Genomic DNA, 26,570 nt, shown 5'->3' with positions numbered 1-26,570 from the left:
GGAGCCCTTCTGTTACATGGTAATGCATGTAATATTCGTTCAGCAGGCAATTATTTTCATTATCTGAGCAATGGAAAAAAGTCCTCTGGCTTTCTGCTGTTTCTAATGCTTATAAAAAGCTAAGTAAAAAATGTTTTTCCTTTTTCCTTGCTCTAAAACAATATTATATTTACACACACACACCCCACCCCACCCTCATACCTTAAATGAATACTGTATGTATCTGGAAAATGTTCTTGTATTAATAAAACAGATCTTATCTTTTTTTTTTTTGGTCTTTTCTAGGGCCGCTTCCTGCAGCATATGGAGGTTCCCAGGCTAGGGGTCTAATTGGAGCTGTAGCTGCTGGCCTATGCCAGAGCCACAGCAACATGGGATCCTAGCCATGTCTACAACCTACACCACTGCTCACGGCAATGCTGGATCCTTAACCCACTGAGCAAAGTCAGGCATCAAACCCGCAACCTCATGGTTCCTAGTCGGATTCGTTAACCACTACACCACGACGGGAGCTCCGAAACAGACCTTATCTTGACTATTCTAATTTTAGTGGGCAAAAAACTGATAGGAAAAGCCATGTAGTGATTTTTTTGGTCAGAAAGTTATTAAAGTATATTTGGAACAATTTACTGTGCAGTCAATGGGTTTATGTTCTTTTGAACCAAATTGGTTTTTAAATTAGTGTCTTAAGTCCTCTAAAAAAAGGCTTCACAATGCCATTCTCAAAGGGAAGAATTGTGGTTTGCTAACCACACATTTTGAAAGTGCCCAAAATAGGAATACAGACATTATGTCCTAGGGAGAAAGGCAGTAATAAGACTCTTAAAGAAATAACCTGAGGATTTTCAAAATAGTAGGTATATGTGTTTTTAAAATATGCTCTGATTTTTGTCTCACAACTGATTTTTATTCTATTTTTTTTGCATCAGATAAATACATGTATTTAGTTTAAAGCTAAAGAAGCTTATGCTGATGCTTCTTGATCTTTCACTGTTAAATATTATCTTTTGACTTCCTTGTATGGAAGCTGAGGATTTAACTTTCTTTCTTTTTTTTTTTTTTTTAATCTTTTGGTCTTTTTTTTTAAGGCTACACCCTCGACATATGGAGGTTTCCAGGCTAGGGGTCGAATTGAGCTACAGCTGCCGGCCTACAACATAGCCACAGCAACACCAGATCTGAGCCACACTGTCAACCTATACCACAGCTCACTGCAGTGCCAGATCCTTAACCCACTGAGCAGCAAGGCCAGGGATCAAACCGAAACCTTCTGGTTCCTAGTCGGATTCATTCCCACTACACCACCACGGGAACTCCGGATTTAGCTTTCTTAGGCGCCTGTCTACCTCTGTCACATACACCTCTGATCTTCTCAATATGGTGATATAAGAACCTTTGATTAAACTGATAATCAGGAGTTCCCATCGTGGCTCAGTGGTTAATGAATCCGCCCAGGAACCATGAGGTTGCGGGTTCGATCCCTGGCCTTGCTCATTGGGTTAAGGATCCAGCGTTGCTGTGAACTTTGGTGTAGGTCGCAGACGTGTCCTGGATTGGCTACTGCTGTGGCTGTGGCACAGGCCAGCAGCTACAGCTCCGATTAGACCCCTAACTTGGGAACCTCTATATGCCACGGTGCAGCCCTCAAAAGACCAAAAAAAAAAAAAAAACCCCGAAAACCTGATAATCAGTGTTTACATTATGTCTATTGTTCACAGCTGAGCTAGGTATGGTTGTACAACTTTTTCTTTTCTTGGTATTAATAATTGCCTTTTTTGGCTATTGGTTTAGTTCTTTTTGTACTTTTCACTAATTCAGCTACAAACTTTTTGGTAGAACTTTCACTATGGTACAAATGTATTAGGGAATCAGTTTCTCTCTCACATTCTCTCTCTCTCTTTTATGGCTGCACCTGTGGCATATGGAAGTTCCAGGCCAGGAATCTAATCTGAAACATAACTGAGACCTATACCCACAGCAGCAGCAACACTGGATCCTTAACCCACTGTGGTGCAGCAGGAACACTGTCTCTTTCTCTCTGTGTCTCATTTTCTTGGGAATCTCTTTGCTGCAGTGCTCTCTTTCTTGCTTCAGTCCCTACTGGTTGATCTCCATAAGACCTGTTGGACATTAGTCCTGAGATTACTTTTATCATATACCTAAGAATTAAATTCTTTGCTATTGTCTTGGTGTGGATCTTCCACCTCCTGGGACCATGTTTCTTTCTTTTTCTTTTCTTTCTTTCTTTCTTTTTTTTATTGGCCACACCCACAGCATGTGCAAGTTCCTGGGCCATGCCACAGCTGTGATGCAAGCCACTGCAGTGACCATTCCAGAACCTTAACCTGCTGAGCCACAAGAGAACTCCTTGGCTGAATTTCTTATATGGCTTATATTTCTCAGTATATTCTTGGGAAAGTGTGCAGTTGGAATACATTTTGGGGAAGTGGCATACAAGAAAATGTCTTCATTTTGCCCTCAGACTCAGTGGATAGTTTAGCTGGATGTAGAATTCTAGAACAAAAATAAGTTTCTCTCAGAATTTTACAGGTACTGATCTTGCTTCCACTGTTACTATGGAGAAGTTGATCTTTGTATGTGATATACTTATAGTCTTGAAGATTTTAGAATCTCCTCTTTATCTTTAGTGTTCAGAAATTTCAAAATGAATTGCCTTGGTATGAGTCTTTTTTTTTTTTTTTTTTTTTTTTTTTTTTTTTTTTTTTTCATAGCTGCACCCATGGCATTCAGAAGCTTCTAGTTCCAGGGATCAAACTCATGCCACAGCAGTAACCAGAGCCACAACAGTGACAACACTGGATCCTTATCTTGACGAGCCACCAGGGAACTCCCATTACATGAGTCTTTTTTAATTCATTGTGCCAGGTACTTGGTGGTTCTGTTCGATCTAGATACTCATGTACTCTTGCACAATTTCTGTAACTTTTAGAGGGCTTAGTACAGGCAGTCTTATTGGTTGGCCTGTCATTCAATATTGCTCATAAAACTACCTATGTTGTAATTTTCATCTTTAAACTTAATAAAAGGAAGGCCGATCTCTCTCTCTCTCTCTCTTTATTTATTTATTTATTTTGCTTTTTAGGGCCACACACATGTCATATGAAAGTTCCCAGGCTAGGGGTTCAATTGGAGCTGCAGCCCCAGGCCTACACCACAGCCATAGCAATGCTGTGGGATCTGAGCTGCGTCTGTGACTTACACCACAGCTCACAGAGACACATGCTTAACCCACTGAAGCGAGGCCAGGCATCAGACCCTCATCCTCATGAATACTAGTCAGGTTTGTTACTGCTGAGCCACAAAGGGAACTCCAAGGCTGATAATCACCTGTGAAAAAAATTTATACAGTTAACTATTTTCTCTCCTTGGAAAAAGGGTAGACTCTTCTTTGGAAAAAGAAATGCTGAACTGGAGTTCTCTTGTGGCTCAGTGGGTTAAGGATCCAAATTGTCACTGTAGTGGCTTGGGTCACTGCTGTGGCAAGGGTTTGATCCCTGGGCTGGGAACTTACACATGCCACAGGTGCAACCAAAAATAAAAATAAAAAAGAGAAATGCCAAACTGATTATATTAAGGTTAGATGCTATATAAGGATATACTTGTGGGTTTTTTGTTTGTTTGCTTTTAAACTTTTTTTTTTGGCCACATCCACGGCATGTGGAATTTCCCTGGACTAGCATTTGAACCCATACCACAGTTTCCACTTGTGCCACCACTGTGACAACACCAGATCCTTACCCGCTGCACCACACAAGAACATCTGCTTATGTTTTAAACTTATAATGAATTAGCAAGAATTTTTGTTACTAAACCTATCCAAAAAAGATTCTCTGACTTTTGAGTATTGAAATTACTCAAATAAAATAAAATATGCGAAACAGTAATAATCAGTTGTCTTCTGACTGGATTTGGAAGAAAATAAGCCAAGAAAAACTCAGCCCTAACTTCTGAAGTAAGAGCCTTGGGCAGAGATATTACTCAGGATTGGACCATATCCATTCCTGATGCTGGGAACAGGGTAGGCAGGTGGAGGAAAGAATCTTAGGGGACTGACTCAGCTCAGGTGGCGGGGGGAGGAGGGAAGTAAAAGTCTTCCTTGTTCTGGTGATGCTTTGAAATCCTACTTTATTTATTTATTTACTGTCTTGTTGTTGTTGTTGTTTTTGCCTTTTGGGACAGCACCCATGGTATATGAAGGTTCCCAGGCTAGGGGTCCAATTGGAGCTGTAGCCAACAGCCTATACCGCAGCCACAGCAATATGGGATCTGAGCCACATCTGCCACCTACACCACAGCTCATGGCAATGCCGGATCCTTAAACCCCTGAGTGAGGCCAGGGACTGAACCTGCGTCCTCATGGATGCTGGTCGGATTGTTAACCACCGAGGCACGACGAGAACTCCATGAAATCCTACTTTATGTTTCAGGAGAATAAACCAAACAGCTGAAAGCAGGGGCCAGATCACTGTCTGGCATTGCACTGGCAGTGGTAGTCATTGAGTCTTCAGTCAGTGCTGGCTATATTCATCCTCAGAAGTGTCCATTGTGAGCTGAGTGATTTCAACTGGCAGTGGGAGGAAGGAGGATGGGCAGGTGATGCCATTTACACTTTTCCCAAGGCAACAAATACATGGGCCTCTGCCCTTTTTAAGGGCCTGGGTGGTACTTAATTTGTTTAATCATAGACGTGGAGCAGGAAGGATTCAGGTAAGGCAGAAACCACACTGTGGCAATCTCACTTGTTGTTCCTAGAGGAGACCTTGGAATGTATGTTAGGTGCAGCCAAAAAGGATCTAGGGTGTTAGGGGCTGTACATCTATTTGACTAGGATATTGATAACTTCATGCAAGGGAAAGAGATGGTTTAGGGTGTGGCTGACACCAGAAGGATACTTAGAATTATTCCAAAACAAGCAACATCAGTACTAGTGTGAGGAGTGAGTTAACCAGATTAATTACCAAATTCTGTCTGCATATGTAAGATGAAATTATTGAGCCAATATTAATTAGACCGCCACTCTTCTGATTGGGTCCTGGGAGAAAATAGTAATAATAAAACTTATGTGATATTAGATATAATAAATAATTTAAAAATAGTAACTAAAATGTGATTCTGATTTTTATTTTTTTTTTAGGGCTGCATGTGCAGCATATGGACATTCCCAAGCGAGGGGTCTAATCCAAGCCACATCTGTTACCTACACCACAGTTCATGTCAACGCTGGATCCTTAACCCACTGAACACGGCCAGGGATCAAACCTGCATCCTTATGGGTACTAGTCAAGCTACAACTGCTAGTTACCGCTGAGCCACAATGGGAACTCCTGATTCTAATATTTTTATCTGATTTAATACCTTTGAACTCCATTAGAACCCAATGAAGTAGGCACTGCCTTACCCCCATTTTGCAAATGATGAAACTGAGTCAAAGAGAAGTAACTGGCCTATACATTTACCAATAGTGTTCAGCAACTTCATAGAATGAATCCTCCTAAAGGAGAAAGAATCTGTCTTCTAAGGGGAAGAGAAGGAGTTCCCATCATGGCTCAGTGGTTAATGATTCTGACTAGTATCCATAAGAGGAAGAGAAGGTTATTTCCTCAGCCTATAGTGACGGAAACCTACTGCATGACTATGGGGGACCCCAGCTCCTGATAGAAAATCCTACAATTCATTCACATTGCCTTGGGAAATCTCCTTTATATAGGTAAAGACAATTAAAGTGTATGCAAATGCTGGAGAGGAAACAAAGAGGATTAAATGTACTATTTGTTTTTTAAGAGCAACTGCATAATATTAATTTTAGGAGTTCCCACTGTGGTGCAACGGGATTGGCAGCATCTTGGGAGTGCTGGGATGCAGGTTCGATCCCTGGCCTGGCACAGTGGGTTAAGGATCCAGCATTGCTGCAGCTCTGATGTAGGTTGAAACCGTGCCTTAAATCTGATCCTTGGCCTGGGAGCTCCATATGCCGCAGGAAGGCCAAGAAAGAAAAGAAATTAATTTTAAGTGTGGAATATGTGTTATCTATTAATTAGGACTTTAAAAAAGGTCACTCTGTATACCTTTTGCTAGTAAGCATGAACTCATAAAGAACTTGATCCAGTTTCATTATATTTAAAAGATGCTCAAATTCCAGAATATTTTTGGCTCTGTGTATTTCAAGCTAAAGATTCTTTTATCAGGTTCAAATGGACAATCACACTGAATCTTCATTCTTTGCCAGTGTAGACCCTAGTGAAGGTGTAAGAAATCAGTGTTAAAATTAATTTGCTCTCCCCAGAATAAAAAATTTTTTTAATATTACTGTTTACATTCTTTAATAAGTGCAATTCTTGGGGGAAGAAAAGAGGAACAGAAACATCATTTATTCAAGTCCTACTATGCCACACACTTTATGAACTGAGGTTTGTGAGGCATTTTTCCTTCCTAGTCTCATGTGGTTATTGAATGGCAAACCAGCACCTGATTAAAACACAGCTTGTAGCATCAGAAGTGCCCAGGTTCAAATTCCACCACGCTACAAAAATAGTACTTAAAATTTACAATATATGTCATCATTATTCTTACATGGAATCTAACTATGGCCAATGACATGAAAAATCATTGTTGTATTTTCCATACAAGAACATCAATGACCAACATCTGAAAATCCTACCCACTAATCAAGATTATCAACAATTCATTTATTGATCTAGCAGCCCTGAGAAATATCTCATCATGATGAAATTCCAGCTCCCTATTAGAAGTCTGCTTAATTTTACAAATATTAATAGGACTCTTTCTAGATATACACTATACATCAGACACAATAACTGCCTTTTCATCCTTGAGTCATGTCTTCCAAGGTGTGAATTATGGATGAATTACCCGAAACTTAGATGCAAACAGAGCCTCCATGAGCTTTACCTGTGTATTCATTCACTCTAGCACTAAACAGTTTGGGGACTTGAACAAGCCATAGTAATGTCTCTAAGTGTCAGTTTTACTCCTGGGTTGTTGCAGGGAATAAAGTAAGTACTGTAGGTAAAGCATTTAGCCTAGGACCTGCCACGTAAAAACTGGCCGTTTTAACATTAGGGCCAGCGCCCAAGTGAGGCAAGGCACTTGTCTGAAGTGCAAAATTTAAGAGGGTGCCCAAAAAACTCAGTGATGAAGATAAATAATATTTTAATGCAATACTTCAAAAATCAAAATTAATGCAAAAAATTCATGATGAATGAATATCAAAAATTTCACCAGTTCCCTGGTGACCCAGAGTTAAGGATCTGGCATTGTCACTGCTGTGTCTTGGGTCACTGCTATGGCATGGGTTCGATCCCTGGCCTCAGAACTTCCATATGTGGCCAAAAATTGTTCTTTCAATAAGGATAGGATTAATAGTCCTGATTTTTTCCTTTGCCTCACTTCAGTGTGGCTTGGCATGCACTGTATCACATTGTATCATGTACGTTCTGTGTATTGTCATGTAGTGGGTATTGTCATTTTGTTGTTGTTGCTGAACAGAAGTGAAAGTTGTCTTTTAATTCTCCTACCTGTGAGGACCACTGTCCCGTAATGTACTGTTTGGCAGGGAAGCTGAAACAAGAGCATCAGCCTATGTGGGTCCCCACTGTCTAAACTGTGGTGTCCTAACTGGTTAATACCTGGTAAAGAAACATGCATGTTTGCTCAGCTATACGGAACTGAGCCATTATGGCATGAAACTTCAGAATAGCTCAAAGACTATACTGTGTGTGTGTGTGTGTGTGTGTGTGTGTGTGTGTGTGTGTGTGTGTGTGTGTGTGTGTGTGCATGCATGCGCACACACACATGTTCAGCCTATTTTCTGAAAATTTTTAGAAGGAAACCTTTTCCAAAATCAATGTGCAATGGAATTTTCTACAATGCTCCCCTTGCCATCAAACTGGGTTTTGGATGAATCACTTTAATTGTAAGGTAATGCTAGAACTTCTGGCCATAAACTCTTTGGATAAATCCCCCTTTGTTCCAGATTTCATCTCTAGTGAGTAGTATTATGTTGTCTCTACTGTATGCTGTTTCAACACAACCCTGTCTGCCCTTTGCCCTGCTATGTACACCAGTAATTACCTAAGTTAAGACATAGATAACACTTTCTAAATTCATCTTTTTTGTTGTTGTTTTTTTTAGGGCCGCATTTGTTGCTCATGGAAGTTCCCAGGTCAGATCGGAGGGGTCAAATCGGAGATACAGCTGCTGGCCTGTGCCACAGCCACAGCAATGAAGAATCCAAGCCACATTTCTGACCTATGCCACAGCTCAGTTGGAACCTTAACTCACTGGTCAAGGTCAGGCATTGAACCCGAGTCCTCATGGATACTAGCCAGATTCGTTACTGCTGAGCCATGATGTGAACTCCCATTTTCTAATTTAACAGTACAAGGAAGAGTCTTCCAATATTTTAAGCTTCCCTGCTGGCTGTGCCCTGATTATAATTACTTTTAAAAACCCTTGTAAGATGGATAGACACCAACAAATTCATAAGCAAAACATAATATTTGAGAGAATTAGCCAACACAAGAAGGGAAATTTTTAGCAAAAACAGATAAGTCAATTACAGTTTACTCAAAACATATGAAAAATCCATTATTTTTACATATGAAAAAGAAAACAAGGGCTTTCCTTAATTCCAAGATATTACTATTATCACCAAAGAAAACCACCAAAGAAAAGCCATAAAGAATAACATGTGGAGTTCCTGTCGTGGTACAGAGGAAACGAATCTAACTAGGAATCATGAGGTTGCAGGTTCCATTCCTGGCCACGCTCAGTGGGTTAAGGATCCAGCATTGCTGTGAGCAGTGGTGTAGGTCGCAGACTCGGCTCAGATCTGGTGTTGCTGTGGTTCTGGCATAGGCTGGCAGCTGTAGCTCTGATTGGACCCCTAGCCTGGGAACCTCCATATGCCACGGGTGCGGCCCTGAAAAGCAAAAACAAAAAAAAAAAACAAAAACAAAAAAAGAGAGAGAGAGAGAAATCTTATAGAGAACAAAGGTGCAGTTCAGACCATTCTCTTAATAACCAGTTATCAAAATACATGTTATTCTTTTTTTTTTTTTTTTTTGCTTTTTAGGGCCGCACCGTGGCATATGGACGTTCCCAGGCTAGGGGTTCAATCAGAGCTACAGCTGCCGGCCTCCACCACAGCCACAGCAATGCAGGATCCCAGCCACATCTGCGACCTACACACAGCTCATGGCAACGCTGGATCCTTAACCCACTGAGCGAGGCCAGAGATTGAACCCACAACCTCATGGTTCCTAGACAGATTTGTTTCCGCTGTGCCACGACGGGAACTCCTCTTACTTGATGAAAGATTTTAAAAAAGGAAATGGATATGGTGATGACGAAATTCGTGGCAGAATTTAGATTGAGTTCATCAGTGCAAGATGATGTATTGTGCACTTCATTTCTTCATGACCCCGAAGTACATATAAGTGCAAAGACCATTTTCTCCTATTTTGAAAATGTTCTTAGCACCAAAAACCTCTCTTTTGACCTTATTTCTCACCTTCCCCACACTACCAAACTTCTCTAGAGTGATCCACATCTGCTGTGGCATTTCTCTAGCAGTTTTTTTTGTTTTGTTTTGTTTTTTGTTTTTTGTTGTTGTTGTTGTTTTTTTTTTTTTTTTTGCACATCTGTAGCATGCAGAAGTTCCTGAGCCAGGGATCCAACCCATGCAACAGCAATGACATTGCCAGATCCTTAGCCTGCTGAGCCACCAGGGAACTCCAAGCCTTTTTTAACCCACAGTGGTCTGATAACTCAAAAATACCCATGGATGGAGTTCTCGTCATGGCGCAGTGGAAATGAATCCGACTAGGAACCATGAGGTTGTGGGTTGGATTCCCTGGCCAACACAGCGGATTAAGGATCCTGTGTTGCTGTGGCTACGGCGTACGCCAGCAGCTGTGGCTCCTACTGGACCCCTAGCCTGGGAGCCCCCATATACCGCGTGTATGGCCATAAAAAAAAATACCCATGGAGGTCCCCAGTGACCTTCTATTCGCTATGTTTTCTTGACTTCTGTGGGACTTGTCACTGTGAACCTTCCCACTTGGAGCTTCTCTGACGTTATCCCTAATGTCTCTGGTTCTTGCTCATTGTTCCCTTCGTGGGCACTCTCTTCTTCTTTCTGGTTCCTATATATGACCATTCCTTGTGGGTCAGTCCTTTGGCACCTTATTATTGGCGAGGTATACAGTACATCACCATGTGACACAGCATTGGATCTTGACACCCCACTCAGTTGCAAGCCTTAGTTGAGAATTCTCACTACAAGAAAAAGTGCTAACTTGAGGCGTTCCTGCTGTGCTGCAATGGGATGGGCATCCTCTCTGCAGCACTGGGACGCAGGTTCAGTCCCCAGCCTGGCACAGTGGGTTAAGTATCTGGTGTTGCCACAACTTCGGTTGGGATGGTTGGGATCTGATCCCTAGCCTGGGAACTCCATATGCCAAGGGGTGGCCAGAAAAAAAAAAGTGCTAAATCGAAACCCTCCTGCAGGGCTTGCCATATTTTTGGCCTAACTCCTTTCCAGTCTTTTTACAACTACCACTTTTGATCTGTACAATCCCTTGACATAGATGAGCCTGCCGTCTGGCCTCATGGGTGCTCCTTATTTCTTTTCTTCATGGCTACTGGTGGTGCCATGTTACAGGTAAGACTAGAACTCAGCTGTGCTATAAATTACTTAAAAAAAAAAATCTCCACAGTGCCTTGAACAATATACTGTACCAGTTATTTAATAACTAGTTGGTGAATAGTATGACAACCATCAAGTTTATAAAATTGCTCTCTTTGATGAAAGTAAAGATTTTTGGTAATCTTTGCCGGTATAAAATCATTTGTGGTACATCATAGCTTTTTAATTAAAGTAATGCAAAAAATCCATTTCCTGTAATGAGTCACAATCAAACAATTCTGGAAAAACAGAGTTCTTTGAAATTTATCCTACAGAAATTGTTTGACTTGGAAAAAAAAAAATCTCAGGTAGGCTTAAATCATTGTGCACTAAATTTTGTCTCCTCAGGATTCAAAACATGTCATCTGAATGGGGGGAAAAAGGTCAGAAGTGGGAAGCTGAGGCTCTGATTCAAGCCTACTGTGAAATTTAAGAATTCCTACTGAGGAATTCAGAGTTTGAAAGAGTACAGTGGAGTTCCCTGGTAGCTCAGTGGGTTAAGGATCCAGCCTTGTTACTTGTCACCTACTGTGGCTCTGGTTAAGCTGTGGCATGGGTTTGATCCCTGGCCCAGGAACTTCTGCATGTCATGGTGCTGGAAAAAAAAGAGAAAGAAAAGAAAAAAAAGAAAGAGATAGCTACAATTTTGTTGTTTTGGTCTTTTTCTTTTTAGGGCCACACCTGCGGCATATGGAGATTCCTAGGCTAGGGGTCAAATCGGAGCTCTAGCCACAGGCTTACACCGCAGCCACAGCAATGCCAGATCCGAGCTGAGTCTGCGTCCTATGCCACAACTCACAGCAACATCGGATCCTTAACCCACTGAGTGAGGCCAGGGATGGAACTCGCAACCTCATAGTTCCTAGTTGGATTCATTTCCGCTGCGCCACAAAAGGAACTCCAGAAATTGCTACAATTATTTGTCTTTTTATTAATGAATCTTTTAAAATTTGGATTCTATTTATGTTAGTTGATGTGATTTTTAAAAGGAAATTAAAGTCAGCGAAATTAAAATGGTGTATATATGTAGCAAAGCCCTCTCACTTTACCAGGTTTTCTTCTCCTCTACCCTTGAGAGTGATGGAGTCTTGTGGCAAAGCCAGCATAAAATTATGCTCTGAAGACCAGCAGAAGCAGCAGGAGGGAGTTTCCTCTATTTTATAGATGCTCTACTCTGAGTTTATACGGATCACCACCACTCTCTTAGGAGGACGAGAATGGGTGCCCTGAAGCTCAGAATCAAGGGGAAGTGGCAGAATGGAGCTGGGACCAGGGGACAGAGTGAAAGGGGAGATGAGGCAGAGGGGACTTTCATGTGCCCGTCTGAGATGTACACCTTACACATTGGAAGGCAACCCAATGGGGACAGGGGAAGAACATTTTGAACCTTTCTTGAGACTCTTGATGATGGGCTGGGGGTTTGAATGAGCACTAAGATGTGCACATCCTTCCAGACATAGCGGCAAGTTATGGATGTTTCAAATATGCTTTCAGTGGCAGAAAGTCAGTAGGAAGCCGAGTGATGCTGTTATCACCATGACATAGGATTCAATTCAACATGTATTTACTGAGTGCATATTATGGGCCAGCCAGTGGGAATCTAAGGGAGAAAAGGAAAGAATAATCACTGAGCTAAAGGAAGGCGTCTAGGTCAGATCTCCACACCACAGGTCTCAAGGTCATGCAATCTCCTTATCCGCAATGGCAATTTCACAAATGTCTGTGGTTATTTGATGTGTCTCTGGCTATAAGCTTTATGAGAGCAGACTCTGTGACTCTTTTTTTCTTCTTCTTTATCATTGTGTATTAGAGCTAAACACAGTTTCTAGCATTTGACAAGCATCCAGCAAACATTGTTCACTAAATGTTATGTATGCATTAACCCTTTGTGGGAGTATTATCTCGCTTTATAGATATAGAAACAGAATACCCTAAAATCACACAGAAGTAACTGGTGGTGAGAGGATTCCAGAACAGCTCAGCCTGTCTCCAGAGCTCAGGGTCTTTCTACCCAGTCATGCTCCATTCTCTGTGTTGAAGAGGCTGCGGCTAGTGGGGGAGAGGGATAAGAACACCCGTACTGGGTAAATACTAGCGACACGGAAGAGGTACGAACCGGAGCCGTGAGGCGGGTGTAGGCTGGGGTCCCCAACTCTGCTTAAACCCCGCCCACGGAGAGGAAGCAAAATTCTGAGTGGATCGGCTTGTGCATCCTGCTTAGAATCCACATTGCGAGACAGGTGGAAAAGAGTTCGGACGCACTGGAAGGGGGGATGAGGCAGAAGGCGGGGGTTGTGGGGGGAAGGAATGTGAAAAGGGTGGTAACAGTTCTTTCCTTCTTGCGTCGTGTCTGCTGCCATGAGACAGGCGCCTTGGTCCCAGTGGCGAGTGTCAAGGTGATTCATTAGATGACACTTGGACGCCTCGAGGGTTAGTTAGTTCTCCTGCACAGGTGGACCGTTCACGCGAAAGCTGTTTCCCAGACAGCGGCCTCATAAAATAACTTCTCCCCAATTTGGAAGCGGGTGGGGGAGATAATAACGCTTTTCGTGGGAAAGAGGTTGGGTAAATAAGGGATGTTAGGTCTCTGAACAGAATTACAGTGCAGCCACCATGGCTATTATCTTAATCAGGCACCATTTCAACACCTCTCCCTTCAAGTCAACCAGCCCTACAACAGGATTTATTTTCCAATAAGCGAAATCCCCGCCTGCCGACTCCAAGCTGCTTGGCTGAGGGCTGGGTGGGGTGGGGGGAACAGCAGCCGGAGGAGAGGCTATTTTGGGTGTGGGAACGCGGAGGGAGGAGGGGCGGCGCCGCGGGGCTGGGCGCGGGCTCGGGGAAAGCCTCCAGCTCGGGCTGCCACGGCAACCGCGTCCAGGCAACGCGCCCGGAAACGGCTTGGGCGGCGCGCGGCGGCTCGCGCCCCCCGGGAGCCGCGAACCGGGCCGGGCCGCGCGCCGGGCCAGGCGGCAGGCGCGCGCTGATTGGACGGCGCTCCCCGCGGCGCGGGCCCGCAGCCGGGCGCCCCGCACAACCCGCGCCAGCGGCCGCCGCACCCAGCCGCGCCGGCGAGGACATGGGCAGCCGCGGCGCGCCCGCCCCCCGCGCCGGTGAGTGCCGCGCCCCGGGACCCCGCCCGGCCGCCTCCTGTCCCCCGCGGCAGGAGCTCTGTCAGCCCGCCGTGACCTTGGGGCGGCCGCCGGGGGGGCGGGGGGCCAGGCTTGGAGGAGAGAGAGCTGAGCGTGGCCCATGTGACCTGCTGCCCGCGAGAGGGTTAACTGCATGCTGACGCGAAGGGATGAAGTTGGCCACCGAGCGCAACTGGCGTTGCATTTTTGCGGGGGCTGGGGGAGGTTGCATGCTAGCAAACCAGCAGAAGCCCCGAGGGACTGTTTGGGGGAGCTGGGGAGGAGCACAGATTGCAAGGGGGCAGTGTTAAGTCAACCGTCCCACCACTCAAAGCTGATTGACCTTGGGCGGGTTAACCTCTCTGCCCCCTCCCCACCTCTTTTTCATCTTTAACAGGAGGGCTTGGGTTCTTTGCAGTTTCCACGGTGCTGTGAGCTGAAAAGGGGCCCCCAAGTACTATAGATACAGGACATACAAGGCTTAGCCATGTTTAATTCTATCAGGGGTTTTCATTGTCTTTTCAAGTGGTAATATATGTTACCGTTTTGTGAAAGATTATGGAGAGAAAGCAGTGAGTGGCTTCTCACGTTGCCCATGTTAAAGCCTCTTGGGTGCTCTAAAAGTCATGAACAAAATCAAGGTTAAGATTCCTGAGTTTTGCTGTAGTTAATCTAATAGGAAACTTTGTATTGAAACAGGTAGAATCAAAACCCAATAGTGGCAGGCAGCAACAAATTAAGTGAGTCATTTCTTCAATATGCACGAGGTTGTGTGTGTGTGTGTGTGTGCCTGGCTGCGCTCTCGCCCTCATATTAAAGTCTGTGTGTGTCAGTGTTAGAAATTATTTCATAGGAGTAAGCAGAAATAATGCTACAATGATTTGAATCCAGAGAAGTGCAGCGATCTCTGAAGCCAGGGCAAACATTTGCAGTTTGCTCTTTCAGTAAGAGCTGGGTTTGTAAAAGTAAATATGTTCTTTACTGAAAAACATCTCTAGCATTTGCCCATTGGGGTATGTGTGTGTGTGTAGGGGGGAGCAGTGCTCTTGAGAGCAGTGTCACCTCATCTATTTTTGGCATTGGCTGGGGCCTCTTTCTGTATTGTCAGTACATTAACTTCGGTCTTCCTAGGAGAGGGAAGGGAGGGAATGCCCCGGCCCCCTCAGGGGTTTGTGGAGTTGCCCCCTCTAGCTTTGTGCTCCAAGGCAACCCTTGATATTCATTCCGGTCTGATTTCATCTGTATAAAAATGGGGGTTGAGAAGACAGATTTTTTTTGGGGGGGGGGTTAATGAATAAGCTTCTGCAAGCTTGTTTACCTGAGGGTTTAATAATCTTTAATGGTTTACATATTAGAAATCTGAGAGCATCCAGATAGAAAAATTCTGACTGCCCAAGAATCTAGCCACTAAGCTCTGCGAACTCTTTAATGAATCACACCTCATTACATTTAGATCCCTTGTCAACAAACTCTTGGGTCTCCTCCCTCTTCAGGCCACTCTCTGTGTGTCTCCTCCCCACTGCCTTTCAGTCTCTTGTTTCTTTCATCCTGCAGCCATATGCCTGTGTTTTCATTTTGCTGCACTGAGTCCATCTCCTGTCCTTCCCCTTGTTCCAGAGGCTGAGTGAACAACTCCCCTCAGAACAGCCCTTTCCCATCTCACTCAGAGCAGGGATTGGGCTTCTGGCTTCTCAGTGCTGCCTCCAGACCATTAACCCGTCCCTAACAGTGTCTTCTCTGTAAAGGTTGCCATGTCCAATTGAGCCCCATTCCCTCCTTCTTATCTTCTGGATCAGTGCTTGCCAAACCTGGTGGCTCCTCAGAAATACCAGGAGCACTTTGAAAACTGTAGACTCTCCAGAACGTACAAAATTAGAATCATCAAGGTGGGCAAAACCTAAAAAATTCTTATTTTGAAAACAAACCCTAAAAGAGGAAGGAGGAGGATGGGGAGGGAAAACAGAGATCCCCGGGGGATTCAGATGTACACCCAGGTTTGGGAATTATTTCACTTGATGCTACCAAAAATTAGCACACAAACCGAAAACAAACATGAGCAACGAACCTGGTTCTCTTCTCCACCTTGCTTCTTGCTGATGACGTTGGTGATTATGTAGAGGCTCTATTAATTCTTCATTAAAGTTTCATTGACCTTGAAGTTTTTCAAGGTCCTCAACGTCAACTCTTGTGACCTTAGTTTCCGATTTGCTTCAGCCGCTCACTTCTTGGACTTGCTTAGTCCTGGGAATTTTTTCCACCTCTGAGATCTGGAACTTGGACATTAGCTATTTCAAGGATTCTTTCCACGTACTGCACCAGACTCAACATCACTGAGGACTCTGGTCCCTCACTGGCTGTTCCAATCCCTTTATGGCTCCATTTCCCTTCTTGGAGTATATACATTCCAGCCATTTCACTTTTGTCCAGAATCCCGGAATCCTTTGTCCTAACGTGTTGGACTTCTCATATTCCAGTCCTCAATCCAGAATCACCCTCATCATCTGCTTTTCCTTCTCCCAGTCTGCCAAGACATCTGCCAAGTTATCACAAAGACCTTTGCACTGGTTCCATTGCAAATTTATTTTAGTTCCAATTTCATCTCGGTCTTACTTTTCTATGGAAAAAAAAAATTCATCTTTTATTAACTCCCAGCTGCATTCCTTTAGAGGTTATGCCAGACTTTTCTGTTCCTTCAGCTTCTAGTCAGTTTCTTTTCTGGAGATAGCCTTTTTGCACCCACAAGATTAAGGATATCTAACTGGGAGCTTACTGCCCTCTAATAAAAGCTCCCACTGTATCTTCCTTATCACCCCTGGCAATCTTCTTTACCCATCTTTGTCCTTTCTTCCCTTCCTCTGAGGAAATATCTATTAGTCCCTTACCCAGGATTAACTCACATTCACTCCTCCTTCTGTCTTTTCTGGATGTTCCCCTCCTTCGGGAACCTGCTCCATTTGTTACCCCCTTTCTCTCATTTCTTTGGTCCCTCCTGACTCTGCCCCAGCCTTTACTCCACCTTATATTCAAGTCATCCTTCTCAGGAAAGAAATTGAGCTTGAGTCCCAGCCCTGTCCAAGAGAACTTTCTGCAGTGATGGAAATATTTTGTATTTGTGCTGTCCCATACCGTGTTCGCTAGCCACATTGTCCCAAGTAGCCATCTGGTCACCAGGAGTCAGCTGTGAGTACTGAGCAGGTGAAATGTGGCCGGCTCAGTGATGAGCAGGTACATCCCTCATTGTTGTTAATTATAGATTAATTCAATTCAATTGAAATAGTCCCCTGGGGCTGATGGCTATAGGATTGGGCATCACAGTTCTGTTCCCTGCTCCCCTGTTGAGTTGTCCTCAGCTTTCCCACTTCTGGCGTCACTGCCCCCTTTTTTGTTGAAACTGCCATTTCCTCGGGCTGCAGCAGTGCTGTCCAGGATGCAGGGCTCAGGCCTTTCTTCTGTCTCCCTCCTCCTTGATCTTTGCCCTGCGTCTGCTACTGGTGGTCACTCTCCTCCCCTGCCTCTCTCTTTCCTTGTCTCCATGTCACTGGCTTTCCAGGGACAGTTCAGACCTCATTTGTTCCCTTTTCCTCCTAACATCTGAACGTGGGATTCTTCGGGATCCTGTCCTGGGCCTTTTCCTCATTCATTCCTGGCCTGCTCCCTTCTGCCAGCATCACCCCCACCTCTGAGCCCACAGCAGTGGCTAATGGCCAGTTACCCTGTACCTCACTGGTCGCTGTGGGTCCCTTGCACCATGGCCTTCAATCCTCGCTCCATCTCTCTGAGGCAGATAGCCTCATCATTCCTGTTATGTAGTGAAGCAAGTGGAGCAGAGGGAAATGAGAACTTCGTAATTGTTATTACTGCTGGTTGTTAAGGAGCAGAGCTGAGAGAGGAACTCTGGCAATCTGCCTGCATCCCCACTTTTAACCAGGTTTTGCTCAGCACCCTCCACGCCTTCAGACCTCCATTACCAGCCCTGCCATCTGCATTCCATTCAGAATTTGCTACCCAGAGGCCCGGCTATTTTGTCTCTAAACAGCACTTCATTCTAGCTTCCTTAATCTTCCTTCCCTGTTTGACTTATTATTTTGAAATAATTTAGATTCCCAGAAAAGTTGCGAGAATAATTTAAATAGTTTCTATGTACCTTTCATCCAAATTCTATAAATAATAACCATTTACCACACTTGCTTTTTCCTTCTCATGCGTTCTCTCTCTCTCCACACGTGCATGCACATATGCATGCATTTGCACATACATATGTTGTCATTTTTCTTGAAACTTCAGAGTAAGTTCTAGACATGATGCCCCTTTACTTCCCCCTCAAATATGTCAGTGTATATTTCCTAAAAAAAAAAATGCAGTGTGTATTCTTGTATTACAAGCGTCACAATCAATAAAAAAATGCAGTGAATATTTTCTTGAATAACAAGCATCAAGATCAATAAATTAACATTGATTCTGTACTATTATCTAATCTACAGACCTTATTCAAAAGTCAACAAGAGCCCTAATGTCCTTTAGAGCAAAAGAGCAGGGGATGGGGCGATTTAAAAAAAAAATCTTTTCCAGGTCCAGGATCCAGTCTAGGGTCTTGCGCTACATTAGTTGTCTCATTGCTTCTGTTTTTCTGGACAGTTCCTCAGTCTTTGTCTTTCATGACCTGACACTTAGGAAGGGTGAGGCTGGTTGTTTTGTAAAATACCCTTTAAGCTGCATTTGTCTGGAGTTTTCTCAGGGCAGATCCAGGTGATCCATCACGAGGGAGGCAACCCCTGGGGAGCTCTGGTGTCCCCTTGGGTGCATCCGCCATGGATTTCTTTGCCATCATCACCCTCTGTGATCTGTTTTTGCTCACTTGGGTTACTCTGACTTCTCCTCTTGACACTCCTACATCCACTTGGTTGTTAAGCTTGGCGATGCTCCCTGTGCCACCTCTCTCAGTTTGTCCCTTCCTTTCCATTTCTCTTGTTGTTCTTGTTGTGGATTCACAGCCTTTGCACGTGGTCCCAGCGACTGTTTACCATGGCTTAGCCACAGGGACCTTGCACACCGTGATTTTCACTGGTCAGTGCTTCCTCTGCTCTGTCCTCCCTCCAGCCTTTCTCGTGCAGGCAGGCCTGCATTGACTTAACTCACCCCTTTGAATTCCCTCCTCAAATGCCTGCTTCTCAAATGCTCTGCCTGCTGGCCCAGTTCAAACCCACCCTGCCTTCTGCCTGGAGGAGGCAGGGCCTGGCTTGTACCATCCCATGGGGCGGGAACCAGCCTCTTCCCTCTTGCATGGTGGCTTGTCTGTTCTATTGAATTGAAGCTCCTGGGCATTGGCTCTGTGTCTTATTCAGCTGCAGAGGCTCAATATTTCTTTGTTGACAAGACCAAACAACTTGATTAAAATCATGAAGCAGATGTGCAGGCCGGACCGTAGTTGTCTGTTCCATGGTGGGTGTGAGACCCACACTTTACTCCAAGAGTCAGCTGGGTGTTGGCTCAAAATAGGGCCTGTGAGCAAAACGATAGGTAATTCAGGAAGGTGTTTCCATGTTGGGGGTGGAACAAATGATGCCCCCCAGCCTCCACCCATGACATCTTAACTTTGCATATGTGTGTCCAGACCAAGAAAGGGCAGGTTTGATTTAGAAAAAATGCGTTGAGAAGCCTAACATAGCATATTAAAAATGGCCTGTCTATTTCTTCACACCCCAAATGAGCAGCTAAATGTGTGAGGAGCAGTTCTCAGGCTCACATCCTCCCTTGGAGCCCTGGAACCACCTGTTCTTCTCCTCTCCATTGTCTGGCTGACTCTCTCCTCCGCTCCCCTCAGCACTGCCTCCCTCCTCCCTCCCTCCTCCATGCTCCCCTCACTCTCCTCTTGCTTAGGACACACTTTCTGCCTGTTCCTTTCTCTTCATAACTCTTCTCTTTTCCTCCCTCTCCGTAGATTGATTTTATTTTGTGCCTTCTTGGATGTGGTTTCATGTGCCCTAGGTTTTCTAAGTCACTGAGAAAGGATGAAACAATGGCTCTGTCCTCCTCCGTGGGCTTCTGTCAAATTCCCCGCCCCCACCCCCTCCTGGCCCAGGCGCTCTTGGTATTATAAAAATATAGTTGTTAGTGATAATAAAACTATTTATTTGATGACCTTTCTGCGACAGCAAGTAAGTCCCGAGGGTCACGCTGCTCGATAAATATCAGAAGGCCTGAATTTGTCAGCCTCTGTTAACAGGCAACTTTGGTATTTCAGGTCACAGTCAGATTTGAGGGATGTGAGTTGTTGAGGTCACCCGAAGGACAAATAGCCCCCCAAGAAGTATGCCTGCACATGCTGGCTGCTGGTCAGCTTTTGTCCCTCCTAAGGATACTCTTGTGCAGATGACATCTCTGGACAAAGTAGCTACAGAAGTGAAGGCAAGGGATTCTGCTGCTCAGCCGAGTGGGGCTTAAATAACTAGCGTGTGTATGTGGGAGAGAATGTGTGGGGTTGCTTTCGCATTATGGAATTCTTAAAATTGTTTAACAGGGAAGATGTTATTCAGAAACCCTGGTGCCTTCAGCTTGTTTTCTTGTTTATTTCAGATTTCTTTTCTCCCCGTTTTTAATTATCTCTGGGAGAGCTCAGGCATCCTCCCCTGCTCACTCCAAAAGAGTTATAAAATTAATGTGCTGAACTCAAGTCGTTTTACCACAAACAAAAGAATCTCTCCTAGCCTCCTGTGTTTGTGGCAAAGTCCAGCCCCCTCCCTCTGTGTAGCTGTGTATGAGGAAAAGGGCGGACCCTGGAGACTGGATCTTTCTTCCTGGGGCTCCAGTCCTTAGCTTTTCAGCCAGAGATTTGTATCACGTAGAACCCAAAAGTCACGACTCACATTCTGTCTGCGTGAGTATACGAAGTCATGCCTTCCCCTCCTCTGTATGATCCTTGATGCATCGGGGGTGTAGGTAGTTTAAGAGGGAGGGAGTTTACACCGGTTTTTAATGATCCTTTTACTGTTCTAGCTGGTGCATTTGGCAGATTCCCTTTTTAACATTTGGTAATGTGTCTTCTCTAATGCTCGAGAGAAAAAGTTGCCAAATATAGCTGTTGATCATCATAAAACACCTGAAAGCGATATGAAGACACGTCTTTCCTGGTGTAGATACGGGGCCTGGGCGAGCGCCCATGCCCACCGCAGGGCAGCCTGCCGAGCTCACAGCTGGAAGGGACCTTGAGTCAGCCACTGATATGTCCTGTGGGCAGAGCCACTCACTAATTAAAATGATGGGCCGCACCAAATTAGATACACCAGCAAATGAACAAATGTTTACGAGCATCTGTGAAGGGGCACCGTGCCGGGCTCACGGGGGTTGCAGATTCATATGGTATGAAGTCCTTGCAGCCCCACAGCAGCTCAGCTGGGGAGACATAATCCACAAAAAGTTCAAATAACAATAGAAGATTTAAATAGCATTTCAAAATAGCTGTTATTAATAGATGGGAACAGAAACCAATCTGTTTTTGCAGGGGTTCTCCTAAAAATGTGAGCATCTTTCTAAGCCGTGGAGAGTGGTTGAGAGCAGCAGCAGTGGCATCCTTGGGTTCTAGGACTCCCAGTAATTTGAGCCCACTTGGGAATCCATCTGGACCAGTCGGAGGCCACATGCCTGTGACAGATTTATGGGATCCCATCAGTGATGCAGCCATCGCTGCCCTGACCACAAGGCCACTGTACATGGTTGGAACATTTTGAAGTTTATTTTTGATGAGTCAGAAATCCAGCCACCCTTCACCATTCTACCCTGAACAGAATTCCCCTGGTGAATGTGCTAGTGAGGAAGGGAAAGGAAATATGCCTTGCAAAGTGGAATCAGGGCCGTCTCCATAAAAGCGATTGGAAATAGCTCCCTTGAGGACCTATGCCGGGGCCTCGCACTTTCCCTGGAGCCTAAGGCGTTTGACATGCTGTGCTGGTGACCCCCACTGATGGCAGCCCTGGGCCCTGGATCTGTATGGGTCCCTGCTGTAGGGGCAATCCAGGGCTCGGGGAGGGCTTTAACCAGGGCTCTGAGCTCAAGCCTTATTACGTGCCCTCAGGGGATGGGTTCACATGAGCAAACTGGAAGTTGTTCAGTCCATACTGAGTTTCACTTTGGGAAGATGAAAAGTTCTGGAGATCTGTTGCACTATAATATACATGTAGTTAGCACTGTTAAAACTGTCGAAGATGGTAAATTTTGTTTTGTGTTCTTAACCACAGCAAAACGAAATTTAACAGCAAACTTATTTGAACTGAGCCAATTCCTCTTTTAAGCCCAGAATCAGCTGTGTCTCCTTGGTTTTGATAGCTACAAATGGGCAAATTTCTGTATTTCTTGTCTTTCTGATTATATTTCTTCATTTTTTTAAAGTTTTATTGAAATATAGTTGATTTACAGTGTTGTGGTAATTTCTGCTGTACGATTGTACCGTGATTAAGTTATACATGAATACATGTCCATTCTTTTTCTTTTTTTCTTTTTCTTTTTTTTGGTCTCTTTTTTTTGGCATTTCTTGGGCCGCTCCCACAGCATATGGAGGTTCCAAGGCTAGGGGTCCAATCGGAGCTGTAGCCACCAGCCTATGCCAGAGCCACAGCAACGCAGGATCCGAGCCGCGTCTGCAACCTACACCACAGCTCATGGCAACGCCGCCGGATCGTTAACCCACTGAGCAAGGCCAGGGATCGAACCCGCAACCTCATGGTTCCTAGTTGGATTCGTTAACCACTGCACCATGACAGGAACTCCCCATTCTTTTTCAGATCCTTTTTTCATATAGGTTATCACAGAATATTGGGTAGACTTCTCTGTGCTATACAGCAGGTCCCTGTTGACCTTTTTGTATTTGTTTTTTCTCACTGATTCATTCCTTTATGTAAGAAGTTTTTACTTCATTTTTTGTCCTGAAAATAGCACACTCATTTTTGTATTTTGAAAAGGAGGAAAAATGGAATAGAAATGTACCCAATGCCACAATTTATATTTTGATTGCTGTCTTTCCACTATTTCAAAAAATATTATTACAATAGTAGTTCTGGTACGTGAACCCCTGCCACATTCTCTCCAGGATGACTGAGAGATTTCTGTGTTGGCGGGGCTGAAAAAAATATCAGGGTGTGTCAGGTAAGCTTCCTCTGCTGTGGACCTAATGTGTCCTGAGAGAGGGCATTCTGGGGTGGGAATACCCAGCATCTGAGAGGCTGTGTAGGGCCCTGTAATGTTCCCTCCTTTGTGACTTAACCAGATTTCCCCAGGTCTACCTCATAACCATAATGCCATCACATCCCCCAGTATGGTAGCCCCGTGTATTTCTTGTAAGAAATCTGTTCTTGGAGTTCCTGTTGTGGCTCAGTTGTAACAAATCTGACTAGTATCCTTGAGGATGCAGGTTGGATCTCTGGTCTTGCTCAGTGGGTTAAAGATCCTTGTTGCTGTGAGCTGTGGTTTAGGTCATAGAAAGCTCAGATCCCATGTTGCTGTGGCTGTGGCATAGGCCAGCAGCTACAGCTCCAATTCATCCCTTAGCCTGGGAAACTCCATATGCCACAGATGCAGCCCTAAAAAGATCCCCCCCCCCAAATAAAAGAAAAGTAAAGAAAAGAAAGAAATCTGTTCTCCAAAATTCTTGAGAGAGGGGAGCTGCCTATTAAGAAGGAGACAGGAGCTCTCCCTGGTGGTGCAGTGGGTTAAGGATCTGGCATTGCCACTACTGTGGCTCAGGTCCCTGCTGTGGCTTGGGTTTGATCCCTGGCCCCAGAACTTCAGCATGCCATGGGTGTGGCCAAAACCTGAGAGGTGTCCTTATCTGTGCTGTTTCCTTTTGTTTTTGCACATGTTTTGGAGACACTCCCCCAATCTGAGCCCTGTCATTAATTTATGAAAGTGCCTTCTATTATCCGTGGTCCTTCTTTGACCTTCTTGTGAGTCTACATAATTTGGCTTTGGAATTAAGTCATTCCACTTGCACTGCTCTCTTCCTCCTCCATTTACTGAAAACATAATTTACTCAGATGCTTGCTATTCACACCACAGAGCAATTTTAGCGATTTGGCACAGGTTGGGGTTTTGGGCTCCCGCAGAGAGAGGCTTGTGGTGGTCAGATGGGAGGGGGATGAAAGCAGGTAGGGGTAGCCTGTGCACACAGGGCAGCAGTGATTGTCTGGTCCTTGATGATTCATCCATCTCTGCTGGCCCAGGATCAGGTTAGCTCCTCACCTTGAGGAAAGAGGTGACGGGGAAGAGCTTAAACATTTGCAGGATCAGCGTCCCTGCTGTGATGCAGTGGGTTAACCATCTGGCTTGTCTCTGTGGTGGCTCTGCTTCAATCCCACCTGGGTGCCACTTGCTGCAGCTTAGGTCTTAGCTGTGGCTCGGATTCAGTACCTGGCCTGGGAACGTCCATCAGCCTCAGGTGCAGCCATAATAAAAAAAATCAGGGGGTAAAGCTCTGTTTCCAAGCCCTGGTTATGGTTCTATATAGTACTGAAAATCCAGTTTTAAATCTTGTTCATATATATATATAGACACACACAAACCTAATATTTATAGCTAGTAAATATTTTTCTGTTACTTAATACTCTTCTGTAATCATTAAGTAGCTATTGATCTTTTGAGTGGATGTGCCATGGTTTTTAAGAACCCTTTTATTGTTGGACATTTAACCAGTAGCAATTTGTAGAAATGTTAAGATAAGATCACATATTAAGTATGAAAAAAAGCATTAAGAGTAGCAATTTGATGGGGATTAGTTGCTGTTGCCCTGTTATCCTAATTTGGTGGTCTGTTTTTCCTGGAGCTACTAACCATTTGACTTCCTTCAAGCTCATGGTCTTTCAAGATTTTTTTTTCTTTTTTTCTTTTTTATGACTGTACCTGTGGCATATGGAAGTTCCCAGGCCAGGGGTCAAATTATAGCTGTACCTGCCAGGCTTTACGCCACAACCCCAGCAACGCGGGATCTGAACTGGGTCTGCGACATATACTGCAGCTTGTGGCAATACCGGATCTTTAACCCACTGAGCGAGGCCAGGGACTGAACCCACATCCTCATGGATACTAGTCGGGGTAACCTGCTGAGCCACAACGGGAACGCCCAGATTTTTTTTTAAACTATAATTGATTTACAATATTTTACCAATTTCTGCTGTATCGCAAAGTGACCCAGTTGTATATATATATATATATCTCTCTCTCCAGTCTTTTTTAAAGTATTAATTTCCATTATGGTCTATCCCAGGAGATTGGATAGAGGTCTCTGTACTATACAGTAGGACACTGTTGTTTTTTTATTTTATTTTTTTAATTATTTATTAATTTTTTTTTTGCTTTTTAGGGCTGTACCTGAGGCATATGGAGGTTGCCAGGCTAGGGGTCTGATCGGAGCTGTAACTGCCGGCCTACACCACAGCCACAGCAACAAGGATCCTTAACCCACTGAGCGAGGCCAGGGATTGAACCTGCAACCTCATGGTTCCTAGTCAGATTTGTTTCAGCTGCACCACGACGGGAACTCCTGTTGTTTTTTCTATCCTGCTGTTTTTTCTAAAGTAGGGGGCAGGGGCAGGAATAGTTCTCTCCTTGCTAGATGGGATGCTGCCCAATTCCTGAATCACTGAAGAAAGCCAATTAGATCTTCAAAACAATTAAAAAGTGTAGGAAGAAGTAATTTTCTTTCTTTCTTTTTCAATGATATAATGAAAAATAAATTGAAGAAATAAAGCTCCAAAGAGGCTATTAGTTCTGTGGTCCTCAGCTTGACAAGCCTCGAGGCCTGCCTGCTAGGACAACACAGTTTTTGCAGAGGCCAGGCTTCAAATAAGGACCTTCCTGCTCCCACCACCTTCCTGTGTTGGAGACGTGTGTCAGACTGTAGTTGTGGAAAGAGAGATCTCAATGGAGGGAAGGAAAATGGACCGTGGAAAGGGGAAGGTAAAAAGAGGGAAAAGGCGAAGGAAGATGAATGGAGAGGTGTGAGTGGGAGGAGAGGAAAAAGGGAATCAAACAACAGGAGGCAGAGAGAACAGCTACGAGGAGGAAGGAAACTCGGGGGGGGGGGGGGAGAACCAGCCCTTCCCACCTCCCCCCAGGCCCCATCCTGTCCCTCCTGGTAGGATTCCTGTCCTGCATCTACCACTGTGACGTCTCCCCTCTTCTAAGATGCTCTCCAAGCTAGCCATTCACTGCCCTGCGTCTCCCAGCCCTGATCACTCCTTGCTGCCACAGGACAGAGTCCATTCCCGAGCCTAGTTAAGTCTTCCCAGACACACCTTCAACTGTTCCCCGCCTTCTATCCTTTCATGCTATTTTTAACTATAAGGAAATTCGGCTTTTTTTTTTTATCACTAAATTACAACCACTTTATTCATAAATGCTTTGCCTATTTTTTTTTTATTCTGACACTCAGCAGAACACATCAGTGCTGTATTTTAGTAGTAAACTGAAAAACTAGTTCAAGTTTAATTTTCCATACAACTTGTCCTTTTAAGTTCATGCAGCATTTTACATTAAAAGGATACTATGGGTATTTCTACCCAGTATCATCTTACTTATAAAATATAATAATTGGTTGGTATTAATGTTTCCTTTTGTCATTAAAATATCATATATATATATATGAGGCTATTTATTCATGTATATATGTATATATATATCTTCAGAATCCTCTTGATCACAAATAAGTGTTTTTGTTTAGATAATAG

At 44.3% G+C, this 26,570-nt stretch overlaps 1 protein-coding gene across 5 annotated transcripts in view; it reads left to right on the top strand.

The window, feature by feature from the left end:
• The window catches only part of FAM81A (family with sequence similarity 81 member A), a 129,416-nt gene that overhangs the window by 43,177 nt on the left and 59,669 nt on the right, over positions 1-26,570 (top strand). Inside the window, exon 1 of one of the 5 annotated variants that reach the window (XM_021073534.1) lies at positions 13,724-13,842. The exons of 2 other annotated variants lie outside the window; for them this stretch is intronic. The gene's annotated coding sequence lies outside the window, so the exon portion shown is untranslated. Of the gene's footprint in view, positions 1-13,723; positions 13,843-26,570 lie in introns of those variants that run through there. 2 more of the 5 variants (XM_021073520.1, XM_021073532.1) reach the window with 2 other exon arrangements.

This window comes from Sus scrofa, chromosome 1 (genome assembly GCF_000003025.6).
Source record: "Sus scrofa isolate TJ Tabasco breed Duroc chromosome 1, Sscrofa11.1, whole genome shotgun sequence".
Taxonomy (NCBI): Eukaryota; Metazoa; Chordata; class Mammalia; order Artiodactyla; family Suidae; genus Sus; species Sus scrofa.
Note: the sequence above shows the minus strand (reverse complement) of the source record. Positions and strands in the feature narration are given on the sequence as shown.